The sequence below is a fragment of the Anneissia japonica genome, unplaced genomic scaffold (genome assembly GCF_011630105.1).
Source record: "Anneissia japonica isolate Jap-2015-1 unplaced genomic scaffold, ASM1163010v1 scaffold426_len1935630_cov189, whole genome shotgun sequence".
NCBI classification, from domain to species: domain Eukaryota; kingdom Metazoa; phylum Echinodermata; class Crinoidea; order Comatulida; family Comatulidae; genus Anneissia; species Anneissia japonica.
In genome coordinates, this window is record NW_022713172.1 from 947925 (window position 1) to 975030 (window position 27106).

Below are 27106 nucleotides of genomic sequence, written 5' to 3' on the forward strand. Positions count from 1 at the left end.
AAAGGCATGGTACTCTGTTATTAATGTTATTAATAATGGAAATTTTGTGCGTTAGGACCTTAGTTACATTGAACCATGAACAATTGAATATCTTGGAGGTTCATTATTTGTCCTCGTTCAATTTGGAAATTGGGAACCTGGGCTACCGAGGACCCTCAGCAGCTGCGGTCATGCAGCGCGACCCAACTTAAGCTCCATTTACACTTGACATGATTACGACACAACAACGCCAAGATACAGATGCGCGCAGTGTTGAAGAATACAAACTATGAGATGATATGTCATTGTGTTGTTATCGTGTCTAGTGTAAATATAGCTTTAACAACAAGATGTAATGGACATACAGATACATAATAGTCCCTAGTCTGTCTAACTTTTAATATAGGCCTAATGGTTATTCAAGGAGCCGAGCGATCAAACTTCAATTAAAACTCGACGCTGACCGGGTTCAACTGGGGTCTTGAACAAAAGAAGCAGGAATAATACCTCTCAGCCAACTGCTCAGCTTTGCCTGCGTATACAGAACATTTGCAATCATATTTTGTGTATATGCTTATTATTTTTCATTACGGTAGAATATAAACAAATCCTTCCAGATGCCTATTGCTAACCAGGATTTTGAATTATTCAACAGCAAACGTGCAATAAATGAATCCATGGATATTACACCAAAGATGACTTATCAAGAGATGATTTTATACGAGCAAATATTAAACAATACCAGGCCACTATTATATTGACTATGTATACTTAATGTTGGAATAATTATTAGATCTAAATTAATTTATAGTTTGCAGAATATTTAGGTTATTTATTCAACATATTCCATTAGTTTCTCATTTTCCTAAACCTGTGCAAGTTATAATAATACATCTGGTAAGTATGTATGTAATATTATAGAATTAAAAGTATTCATTAAATGGGACAAATATGAAATGACAATTATATAGTGTTGCCATACTATATTTTGCTAATGCTATTATTTATTCCACATAGTGCAATGGTTTCCATTATCAAATCTGTGACAATATTATAATGTTACTATATCTATAAATTAAAATATTTAACTCTTTAAAATTTAATATACATTTATTTATGCAAAAAATGCAAATTCCAAATTGAATGTACTATGTTTAAACAGCTCTATATTAATGGTATGTGACATCTGTTAAATTAAGAGAATAAAGAACAATTCTTCAAAAGTGATTTTTATTATTACATTTATTTATATGAAAAATAAAATTTCCAATTTGAATGTATAACTGTTTAAACAGCTCTATATAAATGGTAGTGACATCTGTTAAATTAAGAGAATAAAGAACAATTCTTCAAAAGTGATTTTTATTATTACATTTATTTATATGAAAAATAAAATTTCCAATTTGAATGTATAACTGTTTAAACAGCTCTATACAAATGGTAGTGACATCTGTTAAATTAAAAGATAAAAGAATAATTTTACAAAAGTGATTTTGCCTTTGTTTTCTGTTTAGGTCTTATTCAATTTACACAGAACGATTGTTGTAATTATACATTTAGTATTCAAATATTGCAGTATGGAGGATTGTATTGTAGTCAAAATCTTAACAAAGAAAGAACAATCTAAATATAACTTTTATAAATATGTGAATTTAATTGATAATGTAGTCACATATGCTCTACATTTGCTCAATGAGATTTATTGCAATTAATGTGAGTTGAACAGCATTATGAGTTGTGCATTAAAAATATGTATTAATTTATTAGAATGTATGTAGGTTTACATTCATAATTTGTGGCAAGAGTCTAATGAGTGCAATCTATAAACCATTATTGCATTACGGAGTAAGTGATTCTAGCGTTCTAATCACTTACGATACTCCCGAGTCTACTGATCGATCGCACTTAATCAGCTAAATTAGTTACCTAAATATTAAACTAACTGTCGCAGCTTTTTCGCATGGTTTGTCGGAATTCGAGAAGCGAATGATTATAATTGGATTCCAGAGGGTGAGAATGTGAATAAAGAATGGATAGGAAGAGAAAAATGGATAGGAAAGAAAAATGGGTAGGAAAGGAAGAATATACTGTTATATGTCATTTTGTAAAGACAAAATAAATGAAATAATAATAATAATAATTAATATTTGAGCATTTTATAGCATTTATTTATAGTCTCACAGCGCTTAAAGAGAATGAACTAAAAGGCGAGTATTGAGAAGAAATTTCAATTGAGAAAGCGTGGGAGAATAACAAACGATAGAGGGAAGTTTGTTCCAGAGAAAAGGTGAGAATATCACAGCTTTTTCGCGTAGTTTGTCGGAATTCAAGAAGGGAATGATTATAATGGGATTTCGAAAGACGGATGATGTGAATGAAGATTAACAAGATAACATGAAAAAATTTATTAATCCTGTTTGGGAAATTCTTTGCTCGCATTAACAGACATTACAATATAAAAATACAATACAATACAGCTTATATAAATTTTTAGTACGATAATCGAATAGAAAGCAAGAAAGAGTATGGGAAGGTAGAATAGGGTGACGATCCTAATTATAGATGTTACCATATTCGGCAGGCCGTCTACTGAGTTTTAATAATTTATTTATTATCTTTCACTATCATCATCATATATCAGCACATTTACCAATTAACATCAATAGTTATTTTTATAATATACATCATACCATGATGATTCATCAATATACATTCATCATTTAATTCCACTGTCATCATCATCATCATCACCATCACAACTATTTTTATTACTACCACAAACCTACAGTTATCTTTCTTATAACAACTTTATTTATAAAAAATGTGGTTTAAAAAGGACACTACAATACTATTGTAATGAATTTCTTTGTAAACTACATTGCTTGTTGAAAATCTGCAGTATCACCAGTTTTAGAGACGATGGCCTCATCAACTGAGCTGCAGTGCAAATATTCTTCAGTGAAATGACTGAAGTGTGCGAAGTACCATCTTCATAGGGAAGAAGATAAAGTCTACGTAAATCTTTACAAATATTAATAACCATGACAAATGGTTCAAAATGGTATCATATTTCATTTTCACGTCATGGCTTTAAAATCCCTAACTTATATACTCTTGCTGCTGTGGACAAAAAAATCATTCATTAAAACAGAATTCTTTAGAATTTATGGTTATCCCCTTTTACCTTTTACCCCCAAGAGTATTGAACTGACTGGGACTATATATATTGTTATTAGCTTGGTATTCTCATATTTCTGAATAAATTATATACATCTTTTTTTAATAATCTTTACTTGAAATGAATATGTTAGTTTTTGCTAGGCCTACTTTCTTTAATTCCATATTGTTTAATACCTGAATAAATATGCAAATAATAGATTAACGAATGAATTATTACAAATAAAATTTTGTTTGACCTTTTTTGATACAATGAATCAAATGTTGCTAAAGAACACATGCGCAAAAAAAAAGGCAATCTGTCCCGGCTGGATTGTATATCCTCCAAGATACTTCGCTGTGAACAAGATGAATTGTTATAACTACAGGTCTCCCTCCAAATCAGGACCACTTTTGGGACCGGGTTTTCATTGTCTTTAGCAGCTTTCGTCTCTAATTAGAATAATTCATTTATTTACTTGGATATACACCTTCAGATCGGTGGCATACATTTACAGTGAACGGTGCATCCTTATAATCAACAATATAATAAAGGAACAGAAAAAAAAAAGCAATTGAACATAATGCTCTGTAGTCTACCTACAGACTAACAAACTAAAATAAAGTTTGACACCTTCTGTAGCCTACAAAATGTTAGCTTGCAAAAAGACGGTAAAATCAACAGATTAGTGAGCTGTGTATACTTATTCCTTAGCTCTTCTTCTAATGTACTTCAACCTACTTTCTCCCCCTCCCCCTCCCCCCTGCCCACTTCATAATTTCTAATCTGACATAAAAGCAATAAATAAAGATAAAAAGAAATTTTGTTAATTTGGGACCACTGAACAGTGGTCTTTAATTGGAGGTGGTCATTAATTGGAAGGGTCTTACATTGGAGGGACACTTGTATTACTGTACAGTTAGACTAAAAGATTGTTTCTTTTTATGGTTATATTTTCAGGCTCCAGCTTTGAAAGTAACTTTTGGGAGATCGGGGTAAATGAGCTTTCATAAACACATCTAATTTAATTTTGCTGCACACAAGGATACCATCTGAATGACTTCAAATGAAACAATTGAATAATAAAGAAGTAAAAACATGCAAATAGTATGAATTTGCGGGAAATGGGTTATTTTCCGAGAGACTCTTTCTTCTTGCAGGAGTGCGGGGGGACTGTCCCAATTTCCAAGAACCTCTTGCGATCTGCAGGAGACTTGGATTTCCTGTATTGCTTTACTTTTTACTCCTACACTGTAATATTTTTGGCCTGACAAGGAGTGATATTTAAATTGCATTAAAATTTGTCAAGTTGGCCGTCCAATTTATTTTTTATTCACTCATAAGTGAATTAAAAGTTATAGATTTGTGTTGCACGTCTGCACAGCGACCATCATCAGTTTTCAATATGTACATTCATTTATGAAAAAATACAAATTCTATATGATCCACAGCAATAAATTGAATGTATTTACTATGTTTAAACAGCTCTATATTAATGGTGTATGACATTTATTAAATTAAAAGATTAAAGAACAAATCTTTAAAAATGATTTTGCCCTTGTTTTCGTTGTAGGTCTTGTTCCTGAAAACACAGGTCAACAAAAACAATGTAGAGTGAGTAAAAGTAAATATTACAAGTTATTACATTAACAATAACAGTACTTATTTAATTCAAATGGCAAAATAAATGTTTATATATTAAATTTTTTTTTTTAGCAAGTCTGTTGTTATTTTTATGGCCATAAATGAGTAAAAAATTTATAGGTTTTTTTTTTTAAATGTAACTTCATGTATGTTAATTAAGTCCTGTTTACAATGAGGATAACCCAGGATAAAAAGCTAAAAAGCAATTGTTCATATAGAAAATAAAAGAAAGAAAATTTCTCACACTAGCACGATTTGATAACGATTTATGGTGTATACTATAATAAAAAAAAATTTCACAAGTTAAAGCAAATGACGTCATAATCATAGGAAAATAATCGCTTTTACTACTACAATTTTATCGTTTTCCTATGGTTGTGACGTCATTTAATTTGAAATAATTATTTTTCTCGTATGATAAATCATTATCGAATCGTGCTAGTGTGAAAACTTCTTATTTCTTTTATTTTCTATATAAACAATTGCTTTTAATATTGTTGATCGTTATCAAATTTAATGCTTAAAATGGCAAAATAGAGATATTTACTAATCCCTTCCACTAATTCCATCTAAGTCTATGGGCATAAACCGAATTTGTCAATTTTTTTAACTGGCAAAAATAGTGAGGAAAAATACTAATGGTGTAAACACCAATCCATAAATGTGATGGTTTATGAATTAGTACATTATTGTAAGGATTTACTTTGGTACGATTGCTCTACAAATATTCTTATCTAGCCATCTGTCATTTCTGATTTTATATGCAATGACATTAAATATTAATAATACCTGTCCTAATTTTAAACAAGCTGAAGCAAATAAACTAGTTTTTCAATATGTTTTTAATTACCTAGAGATTTGATGATGCAGTGTTTTCATGTTTTGTAATTCCAAAAGGGCTGGAACAATGTGTCCAAAAGGTCTATCTGGTTTTCTAATGTAGACCTTATAGTTTATCAAATATAAACACATGACTGTTTTTAAATGATGACCTATTACATGACCACAGCATTCCAGGGGGAGTGCAAGCAAGCCGCAAGGCACAGGGGGATATGACTAAACCAGGAGCGTGATGAAACACATGCAAATTCATGGAAAATATAACAGCTTCAACTGATGTCTAGTCCCGGTAGATTTTCGGTACAGCTTGATCCTGTTACCCTATAGCCTCCGGAGAGGACTGTCCGGAAACCTGGACTTTTAAAGAAAGTTGCAAAGAGAAACTTAATACTGGAATGGTAAAGTTAGCTGTCATTTTGGTGAGTGTAAGGTGTTCGTTGACTTCTTAACACAGGGGCCACCCCGAGTAAAAATCGTGCAAATGCTAGTGAATCATCTAAAAAATAAATTTAAAAAAAACTCCACAACTTAAGCCTCAGAGAATTGTGGATATGACAGTATTGCTTCCGTATTCAAAGTGGCATTAATACACACACAAAAAAAGATCTTATAAAGATAGCGCACTCCACGGTTTACGCGTAACAAAATAGAAGCGTCAATTTTCATTCGCTCTCTCACAAAAACAATTAATGAACATACGCATGCATTCTTTGTTATAAACCAGAACATGCACGTATAGTAGAATCATCATCACAACTCTCTATCTTTGGCTTCCCTGTTGCTGCCTATTCTATTTCACGTAAACATACCAGAAAGTACTTAGTTTTGCAAGGGAGCCCTAGAAAATAGCGCACATACAGAATTCGCTCATAAGTCGAAGAGTGTGCTATTTTTCCTCCCCTTTTTTAATTGGTTACTCTTTGCTATATTTTTTACATTTTCGATATTTGTATATATTTTTTTGTGTCTCTATGTATTCAAATGGTTACACCCAAACAGATTTTCTGTTTATTTGGACAACAAATAATCTCGAATCTTGAAATTAAAAGATCTTTGTAGTTTCCACTATTGTGAAAAAACTTGTGTGGCGCTATAGTATGTCTCAGTTCACTCCATGATGTGAAAGTATGCATGACATGCTACAAGTACTGCAGGCAGGCGACTTCATAATCCTATTAAGTACCCATTACACTCCTGAGAGTTTTGAATGATTTCAGTATATTTGAAATATCATTGCATAATCATAACCAAGAAAATATCGACTATCAAAATAAATACCTGTAGTACCGTACTGTATAATAGAATTTTCCATGATAACCCAATAAAACCCGAAGGCATATTACTATTACATTCATTGGGATCTTATATAACAAAAATATATGAGCAATGCAGTGCCTTGTTGCCCCAGGATACAAACAAGTGGTCTAACTCAAAATTGAACTCTCGAATGCTTGTATGGAAGCCCTGAAAACCGGGGCAAACACAATGCTGATAGGCATCGGTTGATGTGATTCCATAGAGAACAAACATCATGGTGGATTAATTTCAATGATTCATTTAAACTACAACCGAGATTCAGTAGACGGTGATACGTCGCTAAGCGCTTTCATGGAGCTGAGCTGGATTCGTAGGCCAACAACGGTGCGTGCTGCTTTCTGCTGATTCAAAATTGCGCTTAAAGTCAGACACTCACTGTGCCTATTGGTCGACAGCCAACGCGATTCTTTGAAACACGACAACACGCAAGCAACTGATCGTTTTTAAAGACGATCCATTCAGAATGCCACCGACAATCAGCTGACGCCGTCGTATCGTCTAGCGCTTACATGGTGTGAGTGGCCGAGTGGTGAGTGAGATTAAAATAAGTAGTTTTAGTATTGCATGCACATTGTCACCCTTCATGACCCAGATGATGTAATTTACGATTGTGAGCTTTGTAAGTACGCAAAATAAAATAAGAACTGAAAAAAAAATATAACAATCCACACAAATAATACTTTGTTTAACACGCTGGATTTCAGCGACGAGTATACTCGTCCCACAGGATGTTACTGGGGCACTAGAGACGACTATACTCATCAAAATCGGGGTAACATTCTAGCGTTCATTACTTCTTTGTTATACTAGAACCACAGACGTAACGGCTGGTAGTTCGGGGAAGATACACCTAGATGATAACGGATATATGTTTGTTGTGTATATCTTGCCGGCAGTACATTTGATTGCGCAATTGGGGGTGCCCTCTGAACATATACCAACAAATGCAAAAAGCGGACAAGAAAACTCGCACCTGGCAGAGACAACAAAAAATGCTGTCCCAGTGCCAGCGACGTGTTTACTCGTCCCCTAATATTTTCCCGCCAATTTTATTAGACATATTATTTTGATGATATATGACTTGGATAGAATTTCAAAAACGTATGTTTGTACAAATTTATACTTGTTCTGGCACATGAGAAGAAACCTAAAAAAAAGTTAAAAAAAAGGTCTGGCAGTCAGCGTGTTAATGAAACTCAAGATACAAGATGTTGATACTTGATGAAGATTACAAGATGACTTCAAGATGAACCCATAGAAAAACTATGTCTTGTGTCTCACTTTATGACTGTTTGTGTTACCCGATCTCCATACCCTGTTATTATAAACCAGTAGTACAGACCAACAGTAAAACACAGCAAGCAGAATCTTCAATAGAGAAATTCAGATGTAATTAACAGTAATAAAAATTGACATTTGAAAAATGGATGAAAGAGGCAGCAGTCACGAATGATAACAAACATATAGACTCATTAGTTCTGTAACATCATGTTAGAAAGAACCTACTTCATGGATATATGACAATTATCGTTGCTCTAATTAAGAATGAATTGTGCTTTTGTTGATAGACACTTATTGAATATTTTCAAGCTATCATCTAATGAAATTACAGTAGAGGGGTATTAAAATCATTTGACCAATAAGATGATAGTAAGTTAAGTAATAAGATAGGTAATGAAAATGGTAATGAAATTGGCAGGAGAGTTAGCAGTTCAGGCAGAGAATGAAGTAGGAGTTTGACTTGATGGTCAAGGGTGAATATAAATTGGAAAAGAAGATGCAGAACAGGATTGATTTAATACTGTAGAGGTATTTTCAATTATTCCATTATCCTTCTATTGTAGGTGACTTATGTATCTACTTCTCTTACAAGGCCAAATAATTATTGGCCTACAATTTTTTTTTATAAAAACACATATTATAAGTACACTAAGGGCTGGGCAAAATTTTACTGGTCCTTATGGAAAAAAAATGTGTATTTTAAGGCCAAATAGAAAGGTAATGGATATAAAACCTCCCTAATATTATATTGAAAGTAAGTCCAGTGGAAAAAATGTATTGTCTATAATAATACAATCAGCAATATATTAAAAACAGCAGTGGCATATCGGGGTCAGTGGGGGGAGGGGCACACTCCCACCAAAACCTAGATAAGCCACTGTAAAATAGCTGAACATACTACAATGAAATTAACAAAGGTAAATCAGATGTTCGGCAGCCAGAGAAATATTTAATTCATTCACAATCTAAACAGGTCTAACCTGTGGGCTAACATAAAGACATGAATACAATGAATAAACCATATTATGCAACAAATTCTTAAATAATCCTTGGAAGAGAAATCCTTACTCTTTCACAATTCTAAATTTCAATCTGAGATGTCTTAAGCATCGGATGTTTTTTTCCTGATGGTATCGGTGTTTTTTTTTTTTTGTTTTTTTTTTTGTTTTTTTTTTAGTTTGACGAGTCAATAACCAGATTTTAAATGATACAATATATAGTATTTTATGTGATAAAAACATAAGACAACCTCTAAGGGTACAGGAAGGGGAAAAAAGTCCTTCTTCACCAGATTCGGCAGGAGATGCACCACGGCATTGTCCTACACCTCACTCCTATTCCGTTAGCCCTGAATAACGTAATATACAATGTTTTCCTATTTTTCATGCAGGCCAAATGATCTAATGGGCAGATACAGCAATATAATAGGAAGTTCTCTTAGGTAAGAAAAAGATAGTAAATCTGTGAAAATCCTAAATCTAATGAAGCCCACTGATGACCAATAAACAGTAATACTTGGTGATTTATTCAGCCAGCTCATACTGTACATCCTTACCATATAAGGATGTAAACAAGATGACAGGTTGTTTTCTAAACTAATTTAATGTAAACAGGCAAGTATCCTTCCCACACTCCCATGTGGTTTATTACTCATGTAACCATGGAGACATTATCCATACCTATATGCGAGTACAACAGTAAGTCGGCAATCAATATAGATACACTTTGTCCGAATTATATGTGAAAATCCTCAAAAATTGAATGTATATGTCTCTCTTCAATTAAAGACCACTTTTGGGACCAGAGTTTCCATGGTCTAGCAGATTTGGTCTCTATAATAAGAATATTAAAGACATTTGATAATATGAGACCATAGAAAAGTGGTCATTAAGTGGAAGTGGTCTTTAATTGGGGGGAGGAGTTCTTTAATTAGAGGGAGAATCTAGATTGGGCCTCCAGTCGTGTGACTGGTAATGTTAACAGCTCATATAAACATAAAATTAAAATTGGTTTTAAGCATAATACATTGTTGTTTGCAATTTCTTTAAGGTAAAAGCGTGTATTTAAAATGATTCACATGAATACTAAACTGATTAAGGGAAACAATCACTGATTTTTACAACAAAAATCTTAAAACCATCCAATTTATGATCTATAATTTAGAAAATTTGATATTAGTTTTTAGAAATTCTTGACCGTTGATATAGTTACATGGAATTTAAATAGAAAATTTGAGGTACCCTGCTCCAATCTCACTTTTCTTTCTGTCTCTTGTTGTTCTCTTTTATTTTGGCAGGACCCTAGCCACATCTGGATGATCTAATATTGTTGGTGTAAAATGCCTACAAAATTGTTAGTACATTTTACAAGCGAGATCAAAAAAAGTTCTATTCTGTATTTCTTTATTCTGAGGGCAGCATTCATAGATTTTAGACTCACTGAATTGTACTGGATACTACATTTTATGAGTTAACATAATTATAGGCCTACTTTTTATACATTTTAATAATAATAGAAAGGAGAACAATTCCAATTATCAATTTTGTATTGTAGAAGTGTATTATCTACAATAAACATGGCAACAACAACAACAGCCAATAGAGATTAATTAAATAAACATACATTATTTAATAAGCAATTTATATACTTGCATTTTATATACTAAAGATGGAAATTATCATTCAAAGGTAAGATTAATTCATCTTTAAAGATATCGTGAGGGCCCAACATTTATGTGTGGTGCAGTACATTAAAAATATTGTGTGACCTTTTGCACATCAACTACAAAAGGTCAAACAAACCATATGCTATTAAAAATATGCTCAAGGTTTTGAAATAGAAAAATAATGCCAAAATGATGATGTCATCATTAAGTTATAATTACAAATATTATGGATTGCAGTTCTTTCATTACAAAGGGGAATATAACCGAAATTCCACTGATTAATCTCAGATAAGAAAGTATATAATATACGCTTGAAGTATTGAAATGCACGCCATCGTGTTGGGATGTTGACATAATTAATGTCAAAATATTGAATCCCAACATCATGGTGTGCATTTCAACACTTTGAGTATGTATTTTACTTTCTTAAGAGTAATACAAGTCTGAATGAAAAATACATTCTGAAGGATTTTACTACAATGTTTTGCACATATGATATAAACATTGATTGCATAATAGAGTGTTCATCCCTGTCAGCAATCTATTGTTTAGGTCGTTGACTTCCCACCGCCTGCATATCTAATAACATTGATTGGATTAATTAATGGCTCGAGTTTCAAAACACAGGAATTTCAAATCATTATTTAGCCACATGGAAACACAACAGCCCTGTTCATATCCAACTATGGCGAGATAATTTTAGTGGATGAGCTAGAAGATCTCGCTATAAGTTTGAGTATGACCGCTCAAGTATGGCGAGATGAAGGCCACAGCTCGACTAAGCCCGTCGAGTAAATTTATGTCGACTAACTTCTTAATCCAGCCTAAAGCCAGTAAACAATTAAACAGCGGGTGGCCACAGGTCACGAATACACCAATCAAATTGAAGTAAAGTGACCTTCCATGCTTGCTGGTTAGCGCGTTTCTTAGTTACTATCATAACCACCATTCAGAATTGACGCAGTCTCCCTGATCTGTGTACTTTAATTTCAACAAGTCTTATTTTGCAAATGATTGCCGAAAAGTCAGTAGTAAAGAAACGCCATCTCTGGACGTATGCGCAAGAATGTGATTTAATAGATATCTGGAGGGAGCCAGAAATCGCTGAAAAAGTTGAAGATAAATGGTATCATCAGAAGGCTGGTGTCCATGAAAGGATAGCAGAGAGAATGTGGGACTTAGGCCACAATAGCATAACATCGGCAATTGTTGTGACAAAGTTGAAAAATCTAAGAGCAGACCACAAGGCTGTGAAGAGAGACATTTTTATTTGTGGGACGGGCAAGGGGTCGGCCAATGTAATAAGGGATGACCCGAAATCGGCATGCCCACACTACCACGTGCTAAACGAAATACTTTGGGGAAAAGCCAGTGTAAACCCTCCGACTGGACTCCTCGGCCAGTCTAATCAACCACCGAGACCTAGGGCCTAGGCCTAGCTTACGCCTATAGTCTTGATCTAGCATAAACTAGTCGCGCGAAAATCAACAGTAATTACCCTACCATTTTTGGTAATCAAAATATCTCGCTCTAACCTTAATGTCGAACGCGATTAGTGGATTTAATCCAATTAACTTGGCAAGTAGATCAGCTACTTCATCTGGCTATAATGCCATATGAACCTAGCTAACGACTAGAACATAACAAATAAGGCATTTATCAAAACTCTACAGGCCGCATCTTGTTTTTAGAATTACTATAAAAAATTTGTTGATTTCAGGTGTTAAATAACTTGTGCTGCATATTTTTTTTTAATTAAGTTCAGTCATAATGCTGCAGCATAAACCGTTTTTCCCCACATAAACTTCCAGGAAAACTAGGTTTTTTTTTTGTTTGTTTTATAAGTATTTATTATACAGAATTAAACAGAACTACCGAGGAAACATAAAAATAATTACTTAGCGGGTAGGCCTACTCTTGAAATTTTCAGTATCACCTATCCCAATGTTGTTTACATAAATTCTGCTAGACTTGACACAATTGTTCTTTATCGTCTTTTATTTTTTCATTTTGTTACAAAAAAGCTCTGGAGAGTCTATTGGGAGGCGTTTATTCCAAATGAGACTGGATGGGACGTTTATTCGAGGGGGTGGTATTCTAAGCGGGGCATTCGTTCAAATAAATATGGTACGCGCATATTCAGCACTAAACTTGCAAATCAAAGAAAATGGTAAGAAGACGCTCAATGGCTGAAAGCCTAACACAAGCTGATGTAGGTGTATTCTCTAAACCACCCCGACCAAATAGACATACAATAAATCATAAAAGAGCACAGAGGATAATAGATTACTAATACTATCTAATACATTAATAGATTACAATAGCCTACAAAGAAGATTGATTAAATGTGGCAAAGACCAGTCAAACCAGTCACTCCTCGCAAAATTCAATTTTTTAGTTATTAAGTGTTAAACAGGAAAATGAAAGCTTTGAAATGGTAATAGGATCATTTACTGTAAATCAGACAATTCGTTATGAAGTTACAAGAGTTTAAACACAGACCTGTTTAAAGAATAATCAAAAATACATCCTTCAAAGTTTAGAATTTTGGCCATTTCTCAGGCAGAGAACCATTACCAAATTGTTAAAAATTGTTGTTTTAACATTGAAAATGGAGAAAATAATAATATAGCATGATGTATAGATATTTAAATAGATAGTTTAGCACAATAAAATAGATTTCAAACATTTTGACATTCCAACATGTTATCGCCGTTATCTCTGAAACACGATTTGCGACGAGTGGCTGGTTTGGCTTGTCTTGCCACAAATATAAAATAGTTAGAGATTAAAATTAAAATAGGGACTTACAGAAATTCATTCTGCAAACCACAACTGTAAAATACCAATAAAACATGAAGTGAGAGATTAAAAATAATTAGCCTAGTTAAAATTGGAATAATTACAGAATTTAAGAACTTCAATATTGAACCATTAAAAAAACTAAACTGCAAGAAGCACTTGTTTAAAAAAAAAAAAAATACATAGAAAACAACCAGAAGAGAAGAACATTCACTGAATTTTTTTTAATTATTAACATTTAAAGGCTAAAGATGGAACATACTGTATGTATACAGTAATACAAAGGTCAAATTAAGAGCACCTTCGATATGCAGTCTGCTATTTTTATCACCAATTTTCAGGCATTTATGACTATGACAGCACACTTTGACATGTACTTGTGCAGGCAAGAGCGAGCTTGTTCTATTTAAAACATTTCAGCACGCACATCAGCATGAACTTCCCATTCCGGCGGATAATTAAGTTGATGTGATTGAATTCGCATCGATTAATCCTCAGAAGCGCTCGTAATTCAATTAATCAATTATGTAAATAGTATAATTTACATAATTCCTGCCTTAAACGTCTTTATGACACACTGTTTGATATGCTGTAATACTGTAAACGAAGAGCTTTGATATATGGTATATTTTGCATTCTAAATTAAACCATTTATAATTCTTATTTAAAATCCATTTGTATATTAAAATTTAAATGTATGTTACTTCAAGGTAGGAATAAAGATATAATTAGTATCAACTATTGAATTCTGGCAGCAAAAGATATTGCCAAATAGAGGATGGAAATATGATTATAAACAAGACAAACGCACACACAAGATGCTGTACTTATAACAATACAGTACTAGGGATTTATAATGCGCTATAATTAGTATCAACTATCGAATTCTGGCAGCAAAAGATATCGCCAAATAGAGGATGGAAATATGATTATAAACAAGACAAACGCACACACAAGATGCTGTACTAATAACAATACAGTACTAGGGATTTATAATGCGCCTTTTATATAAGGGATGCAAGGCACTGAAAAACAGTGAACGTTAGTCAGTGGGGAAAAGATAATGCTTTAGTAACATTTTAAATTTAAGAAGTGAAGTCAAAATTTCTGATCTGAGCATTCCATAGAGACGGACCGTAGTCGAGAAAGCTTGGCACCAGATTTCTTTATGGGAAACGAGAGAAGTATCAGCTGGGGGGAAATCGAAGAGCGAGGTGGGCAGGATGGGGTTTTATTAAACTAGAAGTCTAATTTGGTGAAGCTTTAAGGAAGTGGAGTTTTCTGTACCTTGAACCCACGGTATAAAGGAAAACATAATAATGCTAAAGCTCTCATACGACGCTCTACAAACTAAGGTTGAAAGTACCTATTTCTCAAAGATGGCGTATGTAACACATTTGTGACTAGTCGATACCATAACTTGCCCTTTTTTTTTTTTATAGAAGGTTGACCTTTCCAGCATATTCTAGAAAGTCGGCTGATGATATTTAGAGTTCCACTTAAATAAATGAAATAATGTGATGCTTCATCAGCGAAGGCAGTTTGGTGCAGTCGAAATGGTTTCCAGAGATCCCAAGTCTCCCGAAAATTCGCGGGTTCTCCCGATTTTTTAGGCCGTCTCCCGCCCTCCCGATTTTTATTAATATCTCCCGATTTTTTTAAATATCCCGAAAATTTCACGAAAAAAGTGATTTCCACGATGTCATAGAGCAGTGAAACAAAATTTCTTATCTTAAGCCAATATACTATGGCGCTCGCTCAGCCATAAAATGTCATAAACAAGGCCAGGGAGTTGTTATTTAAGTTGTTTATCAAAATAACAACTCCAGGGCAAGGCAGGCCTAGATCCGTGGTGTTTATCCTCCATGTTACGATCTTTTGCATCTAGCTAGTGCCAATTTTTCAGTAAAATGTGTGAATCTTGCAAGTTGCAGTTACCTTGCTAGAATTCTATGTTCTTTCATGAGATGTAATAAATCAGCCGTAGCCTCTAACATGCCAATGAACCAAGCAAAGCCTTGTTGACTGCTGCCAAGAACGTTTTACTAGCTAAATGCTAAATAAATAATAATATTTATAAATTTATATTTTAGGCCAACTGCAATGTGTAAACAAATGTAAAATTGTTAAATAAAAGTAAACAAATTGATGAAAATTGTTTGTTTTCGTCATTTTGTGTAATACTTTAATGTTGCACAGCGCGTTGTACGGCGTCACAGCGTGCCGCTACAGGAGGCGATAGCTTCATGAAAAAAATCTCCCTATTTTTTGGTTTTCAAACTTGGGATCTCTGGGTTTGGCTTCCCCGCCTCAAGGTCGGGGTTTCAATCCTTGGCTGTGCATTTTACTTGTGTCCTTGAGCAAGGCACTTTATCTATTGCTTCAGTCTACCTAGCTATATAAATGAGTTCCAGCATATTGCTGGGAGTAACCGGTGGTGGACCAGCGTCCCATCCAGGGGGAGCATTATGCTCTTATTCGCTTCATGTTACTTGAAACTGAGAATAAGCTCTGCCCTATGGCTCGACAAGGATTCACTTTAGCGAAGTCCCATGGCGATGCTTTAAGAGAGTGGAGATGTCTTCTTTTTTTTTTCTTTTTTTTCGTGAGAACGAATCCTGCATTGTCACAGGATAGGAAGGCAATCGTACACCTTAACCACAAAGCTATCCACTACTAACAGAAACAAAAGGAAAGAAATGATGAAATTTAACCAGGGACTCAAAAATTCACGGTTCAGTCCACTCACAGTAGAACAATACGGACATAGACACTGTACCGGTAGGCTTTTATTGTCCATTAATATAAATACAGTCTAGAAAATGCTTTCAACTTGTCTAGACTGAAAAACAAACACATAAAAATGTAGTTAAAATAAATGTATTTAAGGAATTAATGTTTGTTCAGTGACTATAATATTGAATGTATAGTCTGTGTTGAGGTAATTACCTTACAGAAAAAATGCAATATTTGACTATCGTATACTGTTTATCTTATCTCAATTAAAAATTTGAGAATGAGCTGCAATAATTAACAGATTGACATAATTTACATTTTCTTTGCACATGGGCCGATAGATTGGCTGGTGTTCAATTCAAAGAATTTTGTATCAAAATACCCAAGATAATTTATTGCCTTTTGAAAAAAAAAAGAAATTTTAGAATACATGTTAATTCATAAAACAAATTAAAAAATAATTTTGTTAAAAATAATGACAATAATGATGAAAACAATTAGTTAAAGTAATACAGGTTAAATCATTATTTAAAAAAATATTAAATATACAGGATATTTAAAAAGACTGTTCATCTGTTCAAATGATATATAAATATGATATGATATGATGTGACATATCATCTACTGTACTTTATAATGTCTACCTTCATAGTCTCATTGAGTTAAAATGTAGATGGAATATCGCACAAAGGGATTTCTATAAAAAAAAAAAATATGTTTTGTTGAAAGAAGCACATAGTCTTACTCCACAATATTAAAAGTAAGCAGTTCTGTAGAAGATATGTTTTGGGTCATTCATTATCTTGTATAATTATAAGGAAATAAACTGTTGATAATTTTTATGATACATCAAAATGGGCAAGTTAATTTCAAAATTGAAAGTTTGACAATACACCTTAAATAATTTGATATTTTAAGCCTTGTCTTACAGTATGCGAGTATACGGTCAATTTAAATTGCATTTTGTGTCATTGTTGAGTTGCTCACTTATTTGAAACATTCAAATGAGCAATTTGATAATAATAATTTAATTATTTAGGGCTTTTCCAGACAGTAAGCACCATTAACAACATAAGTAAATTACATAACAATTATAAACTACTTACAGGTCAATAGTAGCTAGTCTACCAGTAATAGACATAATAATCTAATGACCAAATCACACTACCACTTCAACACGATGCATTCTCCTGAAATTCTTCAACCACTTTGTAAATACAATTAAAAACTAAACGAGATTACCTCATTATCTTTATTACTGGCAGGAATATTGGCGTCAAATGAACAATAACGTTCATCTTACAAAAATTTGTATTAAAATTAACCAATCACTGACCATTGTTCATTGAGTAGCCAATCTCAGGTATAAGCCCATCCCTTAATTTCAGAGAAATTTTGATGGAAAATGTTCCACCTGGGGTAAATCCATCGTTAATATAATATCAGAAGTTCAAATGAAAATTTGACATAGCATTGCCTCAAATATTAAATTCAAAGTATAATGAAATTTCATGAAATAAATTTCATGAAAGTTTAGCACCAAATTCTAGATGTGCCTTCTGTGTGAGGTCTTAAATGCACTGAGTTGGACTACAGGGTCATAGACTGAGGATGCACCCCATACGGTAACAAATTAGTTCCACTTAAAGTGGGGGGAAAAATCACCATGGACTTTTATTAGAATAGGGATTTAGTTTCCACAACACAACAACTTTCACATACTGCACCCCACACCTAATCTCAGCCAAAGCCAGCCTCAGAGTTCATACTGTAGGTCTCCTACAAGCTGCAGGAGCCTCCCTGAAAATCAGGATGGCCTCCTGCACCCTTGCAAGCAAGAATCTCTCGGAAAACAACCCATCTCCTGCAAATTCATAATACTTTCATGTTTTTACTATCAAATCAATCAATCAATGGATTTATAAGGTGCATAATACAACAGTCTCTATGCACCAAAGTGGCAATAGCGCAACAGCGCCCAATAAATAAATAATAATATTTACTGCAACTTTATTATCATTTGTCTTACGGAGGGTCAGTACTGATACAGGTGTCACCATGTGCAGAAAAATAAAATTAAATGTTTTAAGAAAGGTCAAAACCACTCTCTTGGAAATAACTCCTTCCAACACAGGACCCTTGTAGCCTTTGCCCCTGGACTCTGTGGGTTTAACACATTGACTGCCAGACCTTTTTTAAGGTTCCTTCCCTTGTGCCAAAACAAGTTTACATACAAACATACTTATTTTTTTTTTTATTTTATCTAGTCATATATCATCAAAATATGTGTCTAATAAATTGGGGGGGGGGGGGGAAGGAAGGGAAATATTAGGGGAAGAGATTTTGCATGGGTTTGATATATGTTCAGAAGGTGCCCACACTTGTGCCGCTCGAGTGTACTACCAGCAACATAACACAACAAACATACTGTACATACGTTATTTGTATTATCGTCTAGGTGTGTCTTAACCAAACTACCAGCCACTGAGTCTGTGGGTCTACAATGCATAATAAAGAAGTTATAAACGCTAAGAATGTTAGCCAATTTTGACGAGAATACTCATCCCTGATAACCTCCGAAACATACTGTGGGACGAGTATACTCGTCGCTGGCAGTGGCAGCCAACATGTTAAGAAGTGGGTTTATACCCAAGAAACTACAGTAGATACATCATTAAGCAAACTTTCTGATTTAATCCAGGGACACAATTTTCTTATCAACAACTTTATACTACCCTTGAAAACGTAGATTGGGAAGTTACATTCGTGTACGCAATTCAAGCTCATAAATACTAGAAAAGATACTACTTTCATTTTCACGGGAAGGCCACGGCTCCCAATCCATTTCTGTTTGCAGTGCTGCTCATTATGATTTTAATTGAATGCTAGCAAACACCACAAGAAATGAGTAAACATACTTCCTGATTGTGGTTTAGGATCTCACAAACATCTTTGCCTTCATGAACTTGATCGCATCAAATTACTTGAGTTGGAATTATAATTAAGTAATCATATGATAAAAGCCTTGTAAACAAAAAAAAGTTATGTTTGTAATACCAAGACTTTCGAGTAGAGAAGCTTCTACTGGTACACTGCAATATCTTCAGTGGCATATCATTAAGGAACTGATAGGGTAGAGGAAGAAATTAGAAATTGGGACTTGAGGGCGCTTGATGGGAATGATGCAATTTTTTTAACTACTTTGAAGTTAATTCCGGAGCAATTTTTTTAGTACATCACTGCACACCTTATACATGCACTCTTAGTGTTCACATTCAGTCAATAAGGAGGTGGGAGAGGCTGGGGCCAGGCTGGGGCCTAGTGAGATCACAAGCTAATAAACTGTGCATATACCATACGGGAAAGCATAGTTGAAAAAGACAGTTAATATAATTTCAGTAGTTTTATGATTTCTTTCCCTTTTTTCTCTCTCTCTATCTGTGGGAACTATCTACAGACTGGAGAATGGGCACTTTCTGAATCGACATCTCTGACCACCTGCCCAAATGTAGCTGGGCAATGTGTTTCCAGTTCCTTTTAGAGCCATCTACTGTAGGTTGAGTTTTAGAAATGAGTGGAGGAGGGTGGTGACTCTTATACACATCTAGATGTGTATAAGAGACAGTATATATATATTACTTCAAATGCAGAAAATCGTTTTTATTAGTATATTATTATTTTGTAAAAAATGAAGGAAATTAATATTTTAGGTATCTGTTTTATGGATTTTATTATATACATGTCATTGTCAAAGTTATAATATCAGTATGTATCTCCCTCAATCATTTTCCCAATATGGGACCCCTGAGAATCTGCCACTGATGATAACTAGCAAAACTAAACTCTGTGCATCCACAAATACAAATTTAAAATGAAATTAACAGGTGATATAATTACACTTGTCACAAATTATTTAATTCATATGGATATCTTTGCTCAGTAAAACAATTTAACTATGCTGCAAAGTAATTACTTACAAGCAAATATTTAACCACTTTATTTTTTAATCTTACTGAAAAATACCATATGTGTGGAGTATGAAATACTATATAGATACACATCATGCCTGCCTTGTTTTGGTGTTGATAAAACTGACTGAAATTTGTGGCAATCAGTTCATGCTTCCTATATTAATAAGGTCAAATAAAATATTCATATGAAAAGTATTTTAGATAGAACATACTTTTCCCACTGGGATTAATAGAACCAACGACCCTTAAATGAATCATGGCAACTGCCCTATAATAAGGCCATGTCGGTCATGGACATTCTAGGATTAGTAACATGGGGTGGGGGATGTGGAAATGAGACGGTATAAGGCGTTTTCTTTTTTTATTTTTATCCCTTTAGTAAACAACTTTTCGGTAGGGGAGGGGGACAGGGGTCCTGAAAGCGGAACTTTTGCTTGGGGCATGCATCCCCTAGCCACATAGATTTGCCACTAATATTGGTCCCCTGAAATTTCCCATTAATTGCATATTTCTATAGGGAAATACAAGGTTGTACCACCTGGCCTCATGCCATAGATGGCAGAGCTAAGTGGTATTTATTAATCAAAATATTTCGATTCGAATCATGATGGGGATAGGACTAAAATTATTCATTAAGTAACATTGTAAACTAGGGATACAAAATATAACGTTAAATAGCTCTACCAGGGCCTGGAATCGTCTGTGACTGCATGACTGGCAAATGAAAAAATGCTAGATTTCCCAGAAGACATTCATTTTTTTTAAATATCTTTTTTTAATCGTTTGATGCTAATGGCATTTTATAAAAATAATTTTCATTGATACGAGGCACAAAAGAATTTTCTTAATGCCAGAGGCATACTAATAGTTACATCAAATCGTCTCAACCATACCCTTGCCCTTACTAATTAAATGCACTTAACTTTGTAAAAGGATCATGGGTAGGCGGCAATTGTTCTAATGTTTCATGTACCACATCGGTTACACTGCATTACACACCACAAGATTAAGTACACTCTCGAGGGAACGGACGTGTGTAGTTCAGTCACATTAATGTACGCTTACTGCTATGGGGTGCTAATGCTAAGTGCCAAGATAACTTTCTAAGATTATGGCATGCAAAATTTTAAGAAAATTAATGACATGGCATTTCTTTTGAGTCGGCTTAGATGTAATATATCTAGTAAGATAAAAAATTGGCATGCCATTTTTAAAATAAAATTATAAAACTGATAATGTACAGTAGGCTGCATGAAAAGGAAAATGCTGTCAACATGTTATATTTTTTCAATTTACACAAGTACCATACAGTATAAAGACATAAAACAGCATGTTTCCACTTATGCCTCCCTTCCCCTCACCCCTCTTTTTTATATTTTAATGCAACATAACAATAATGGTAACTGTTGAAGACTTATAGTGTATATACTGTAGTGCATACACAACCTCTATGCACTGTAGAGGAAAAAAACAAAATAGCAAAATCTGTCTAGTAGCTCAACTTGGGTACTGTAACTATGATGCTAAAAATGATATGTTAAACGGGCTAACATGGAGGAACCAACACCATCACACCGTTCACCTGCAATCGAGACCACCAACAGATAGTAGTTAGCTGGTACTGTACATGACTCGATCACAAGCGCTCAAATAGTGTTGACATCTGGCCTAGCCTTTATTAACAACAAGCGAAAATTTACAGTAAAACAAAGGCAATTCAGAAAGAAAGAAAATGGTGTGATTTTAGTCTCTGCTTAAACAGCAGCGAGTGAAGAAGACTCCTGACATGGGAAGTTCATTTCAGAACTTAGCAGCAACCCCTAACTCCTGCAGAAATCCAAACACATCCTTAATAGGTGATAGCTTATTTATACATTAATTAACATCCTTTGCCTCGTTATAATAATAATAATAATAAATTTATTCTTATATAGCGCAAAATGCAAGAAACCTCTAAGAGCTTTACAATGAAAGGAAAAACCGGATCAAAATAAAGAAAAATGATTACAATAGTGAGGGAAATCAGGTTAACATTATGAATGAATATTTATTTATTTATTTTAATTTATTTAATTTATTAATTTATTTATTTTATTTTATTTTTATTTATTTATTTTTTATTTATTTATGAGTTTATGACAGAGCTTAAGCCAGGCACTCGCTGCGTCTGATGGTCGTCGCAAAATGCGATTCTCTGAAGAGCACAACGCGACGAAGCGCACGCAATAGACTGTTCTAAAAGGACGATCAGAGGACAGCATCACGTTGTCTAGCACTCACAATGAGTAGAGTTGGTTTAGTCGCGCGATGGTCGTACATCTTACCCGGCTCTATAGTTTTGATTTTGTTCATTTATCAGGGCCCTTAATCAGCTAAGCTGAAAGGGTATAACTCTATAAATATAGCACATTAATAAGAAAAAAATGTTAAAAAGGTGGGAAAAAAATTTAAAATTTTGTCTTCTCATTTGACTAATGTTTCTGCCAAAAGCATCGACATGAAGGAAAATTTATTGCTACTTGTCACTCCGTGTTTTTGTGTCAAACAAACTTGTCTTCAATTTTTATTTAGGAGTACGTGACATGGATGAAATGAGGAAATTTATGTGTACAGTTGCTCAGTTACCCATCATCTTAACATAGGAAAGATCTACACAAAAATTATTTGCATTTTAATTGAAGAGAATGACAACATTCTACATAAAAGTGCTACGGGCGAGGTTACATCCTGCATATAAAATTGAAATCTTTTTTCTAGAAAATTAATTAGTGGGGTTTTACTAGAGTTTGATAAGGCAAGGAAGTATACTAACTATGAAATGCAAGCCGGCTTTATTTTCTAGGCTAGGAATGAATATGACTAAAATTTCAGGGTAAAAAAGCCTTTAGCAAGATACAGGAAGATGTTAACTGCGGTATTTGAGGTAATCTGTGCCAACCTAAATTGCTGCATGAGGACTAAAAGACTCCCCAGGGAACAGAGATCCTCTGCACATTGATTTCTCTATGATTGATTGTGTATCCATTAAGATTTCATTTCAACTCGAGAACGGTAACGATATTGGCCAAGCTCTTAGAAAACGCAGTGTCACAAGCAATATACCAAATGTGCTGCATTAGTGTTATTATTAGAGCTTTAGTAAACTCATGGTTAAAGTAATAATAAAATATTATAAGTGCAGCGAGGAAAGCTACAAAGGCACCAGGTGCAACTGTTATTTGGTCTTCTTGAAATTTAGGTAATACAAGGTCATAGCCAATGTTATGTAAAAGTCAATGGCAAAGTGAGAGTTCATTCAAGTACCTTTAGTACCTGCACATACCTTTACTTTAATAAATTATTCAACAATAAATTCAATTAAGACATTTTTGAGGAAATTAAATGGGGTTTTGCTAGAGTTTACCTGCAAGCCTGTTAATTCAGGCTGCATCCTGGCCATAGTAAATGTTTTTGTTTCTACTATATTTTATATTGAATCAATAAATGTTATCATTTGATTGTTCATATAACTCAGTGAATTGTACTACATGTTGAAGAAATTAGTTGTTGAAGAAAATCATATTATTACTATTAATCCATTTGAGATATGAAATATTAAAACTTTATTTTTTTGGTAACAGTACAAAAAAAATATAATTATAAATAATGCTACTGTAGGGTTGGTTGATAATATCCCATAATAGAGTAGATCTAGGTAGGCCGAGTTTAGCACTGGACTGCTTTACCTAGGGGCTATGCGCATAATTTATAAAATATGATAATGTGATTATGATAAAATTTCTTCAAGCTAACAAGTCATTTTGAATCTTGGCAAGTAACTTGGATTGAACCTACAATCATCAAACTGAAAAGGGAGCACTGTAGCCAACAGTACCACTCCTGGTCTACCCATGGACCATAATGCATTCCTTTGTTCTTACTAGCCATTGAAGAGAATTTAATAACTTGGAGCTTAATAATCAATGTTTGCCTTAAAGATATATTGATTGTTCGAAACACAATGTTAATTTTGCTGGCTGTACTAATAAAGGAACATAGTAAACTAGCTATAACAACACATGTGCTTAGTTTACATAGCCATAAGAAAATAAGCTTATTATATTATAATCATGACAAGAATACTAATAACTATATATAGGCACATATCAAATTATGCAAAAAATCTGTCGGTAGTAGTGTATGCTTGCTTAATTATTATTGACATTTAATGATCATATGTCATAACATGTTTCGTGCTATTCAATCCACAACTCATCATCAATGAAAATGAGTTTTTAATTACCAGAAATTATAAAGAATCATTTTCCTTCAAATATTAGAGGAAATTCTAGGGACCATAATAATATTTACAGACACAGGTAGCTCACACATTGTATTGTGCAAAGCAGCTGCAACAAAGACACTAGAAAAAAAAAAACTCACCGTTGACTGAGTAAAATAGTAGTAGAGTGGTAATATCTTTAGTGCAGTATTACTACTGTAATTAGGCCTACCTACAGTACACACTATTAATTTTATACCTCCAATATGCATAGGCCTACTTTCTGTAAGTACTTGTTTGTAAATGTAGAAACTGGCATAGGCCTATGGCTTGTTATTAGAGAGACAGGCCAATGAGGCCTACATACCCGGGAGGCTCACTCATAAATATTTCCATATGGATAGGTGCCGCATTTACAGGGGTATTTTTGAGGACTTGGTAGCACAAGCATGGGAATTTATGGAAGAGTATCAGCTTGTATAGGGTATATTTGCGAAGACTTGGTAGCACAAGTGTGGGAAATACCTATGTAAAATTGGTAGTTAAAGTCCCTGCCCCGTCCCTTATCAAAGTAGCGTAATTTTTCACACGATTTAAGCAAAGGTTTTTTGCTAAAGTTTTTCAGTGCTAAACCAACTGTTGATACATAGCCACAAACAGTAGGGATCACGAACAGACACAACCGCGGTCTTATTCACGATTGAGAACTAGTACAATACAAGTTTATTTAATTTGGTAGGTTAAATGGCTGTAATAGTAATTTAACTGACACCGGATTCTGGTAAACGGTAGTTTAAGTCCCTAACAATTTTCAGTAAAATAGGTAGCGCAAGTGTCTCATGTTTTGGAGTGGCTGCTGCACACCCCTGGGGGTTTGACTAGTCCAACAGTGCTCCCCAGGCCTAGGCCTAATATATCTTCCTTTTATGACAGTTCCTTGAAATCAAAATATAACATAGGCTAGGGTAGTATGACCTTGGGTTCTATGGATGACTATGGTAGTATGACTATGCCTAAGCCCTATATAGGCCATATTGGCAACTAGTCTACTACTACTAGTACTACTACTACTAGCCTATATGCTACAGGCTACTTACTCACTGTATGTTGGGCCTAAGCCTAGGGCCTAATTAATATTAATATTATTACTAATTATTATGGCTTATGCAAATTTTACGAGGCCTAGCAACTGCCTGGGCCTACTTGATGTTTGTAGTTGCTTTGTATAGGCCCTCTGCTTATCATCTACAAATTACAAGACGACTTAACCTTGGTGGTGTGATCAAGCAAGCTAGGAGGTTTTGGTCATCATATTCATACATACTGTACATCAATGATACTACTACTACTACTAGGCCTACTACTACTAGGCTAGTTCCTCGCCTACCTGAGGCACCTAGGGCAGGCCTAGAGGAAACAACATGCAATACAGGGGCCTGGCATTATTAGGCTCCAGTAGGCTAGGATTAACAGTAGTAGTAGTAGTATTAATAATTGTAACCCTCACCATAGCCGTAGTTTGGGTGATTCACTAGGCCTAGGCCTATAAATCGAAATTCCATCAGAGAGGCCTACATCCCTAGACCTAAACATCCAAACAACATTGAGTACGCGACTGGCGTGGTTTGCGGTCATGTGACCATCAGGCACACAATAAGCCAATCATAAGTTAGGATGATAAACTTTACTGTCCAATCAAAAACGAAAGTTCAGTTCATCTAACCATAATATATTTCCTCCATGGTCTAACAAACCATTATATCTATACAGTATTAAATTATATCGCAATAAAGTATTCATAAAAAAAAGGATTTATAATTAATAATGCCATCATTTAGGCCCAGGTCAGCTACATAAAATATATGAAAATAGAAAAGTAAAGATTAGCCAATCCCATTAGGCATATTTAAAGTTCAAAAGTTACCAATAAAGTCCTCTCTATTAGTTCAATTTAATAATTAAGCCTAGGTTTTAGTAACAACAATAACATATTATTTCGTTTAATTCTATTTCTACCAACGTGTTGATGGACAGAATTGTTTTTGTTTCCGACGTTCAGGTACAACGTCGCGACGTCGTCGGTCAGCCTTCTGTGAAACAAGGATAATGAACATTATTAATAAACATCATTTATTACATCATTTAAACATAAAATATATAAAGAAACGGCCTTACTAGATCAAAGAGGTATAAATCTAATAGAAGTATGCAGTTATAGGGAGAACAGGTGTTGTTATGAGTATGGCGCTCTAATAAATTAATTTGTTGTTATAACACTATTGAAACGGTTGCACACCATCATGGTAGTGTTTAAAATGTTCTTAAATTTTTTTTTCTTATTTTATACACTTTATAATCATAAGAAAATTAATATTGTAGAGCAGTAATACTGTGTTATACTCACCTTCTGCTCAAAGCTACAGATTCGGATTTGTTGGTTTTTATTTTTTTTT

General features: G+C 34.0%; 1 long non-coding RNA gene across 1 annotated transcript in view; it reads right to left on the bottom strand.

Annotated features, from left to right (window-relative positions):
* LOC117108388 overlaps positions 1-25964 on the bottom strand; it is a 29735-nt gene extending 3771 nt beyond the window's left edge. Inside the window, exon 1 of the long non-coding RNA XR_004445362.1 lies at positions 25923-25964. This is a non-coding gene — a long non-coding RNA (uncharacterized LOC117108388). The remainder of the gene's footprint in view (positions 1-25922) is intronic.
* Positions 25965-27106: the final 1142 nt, after the last annotated feature.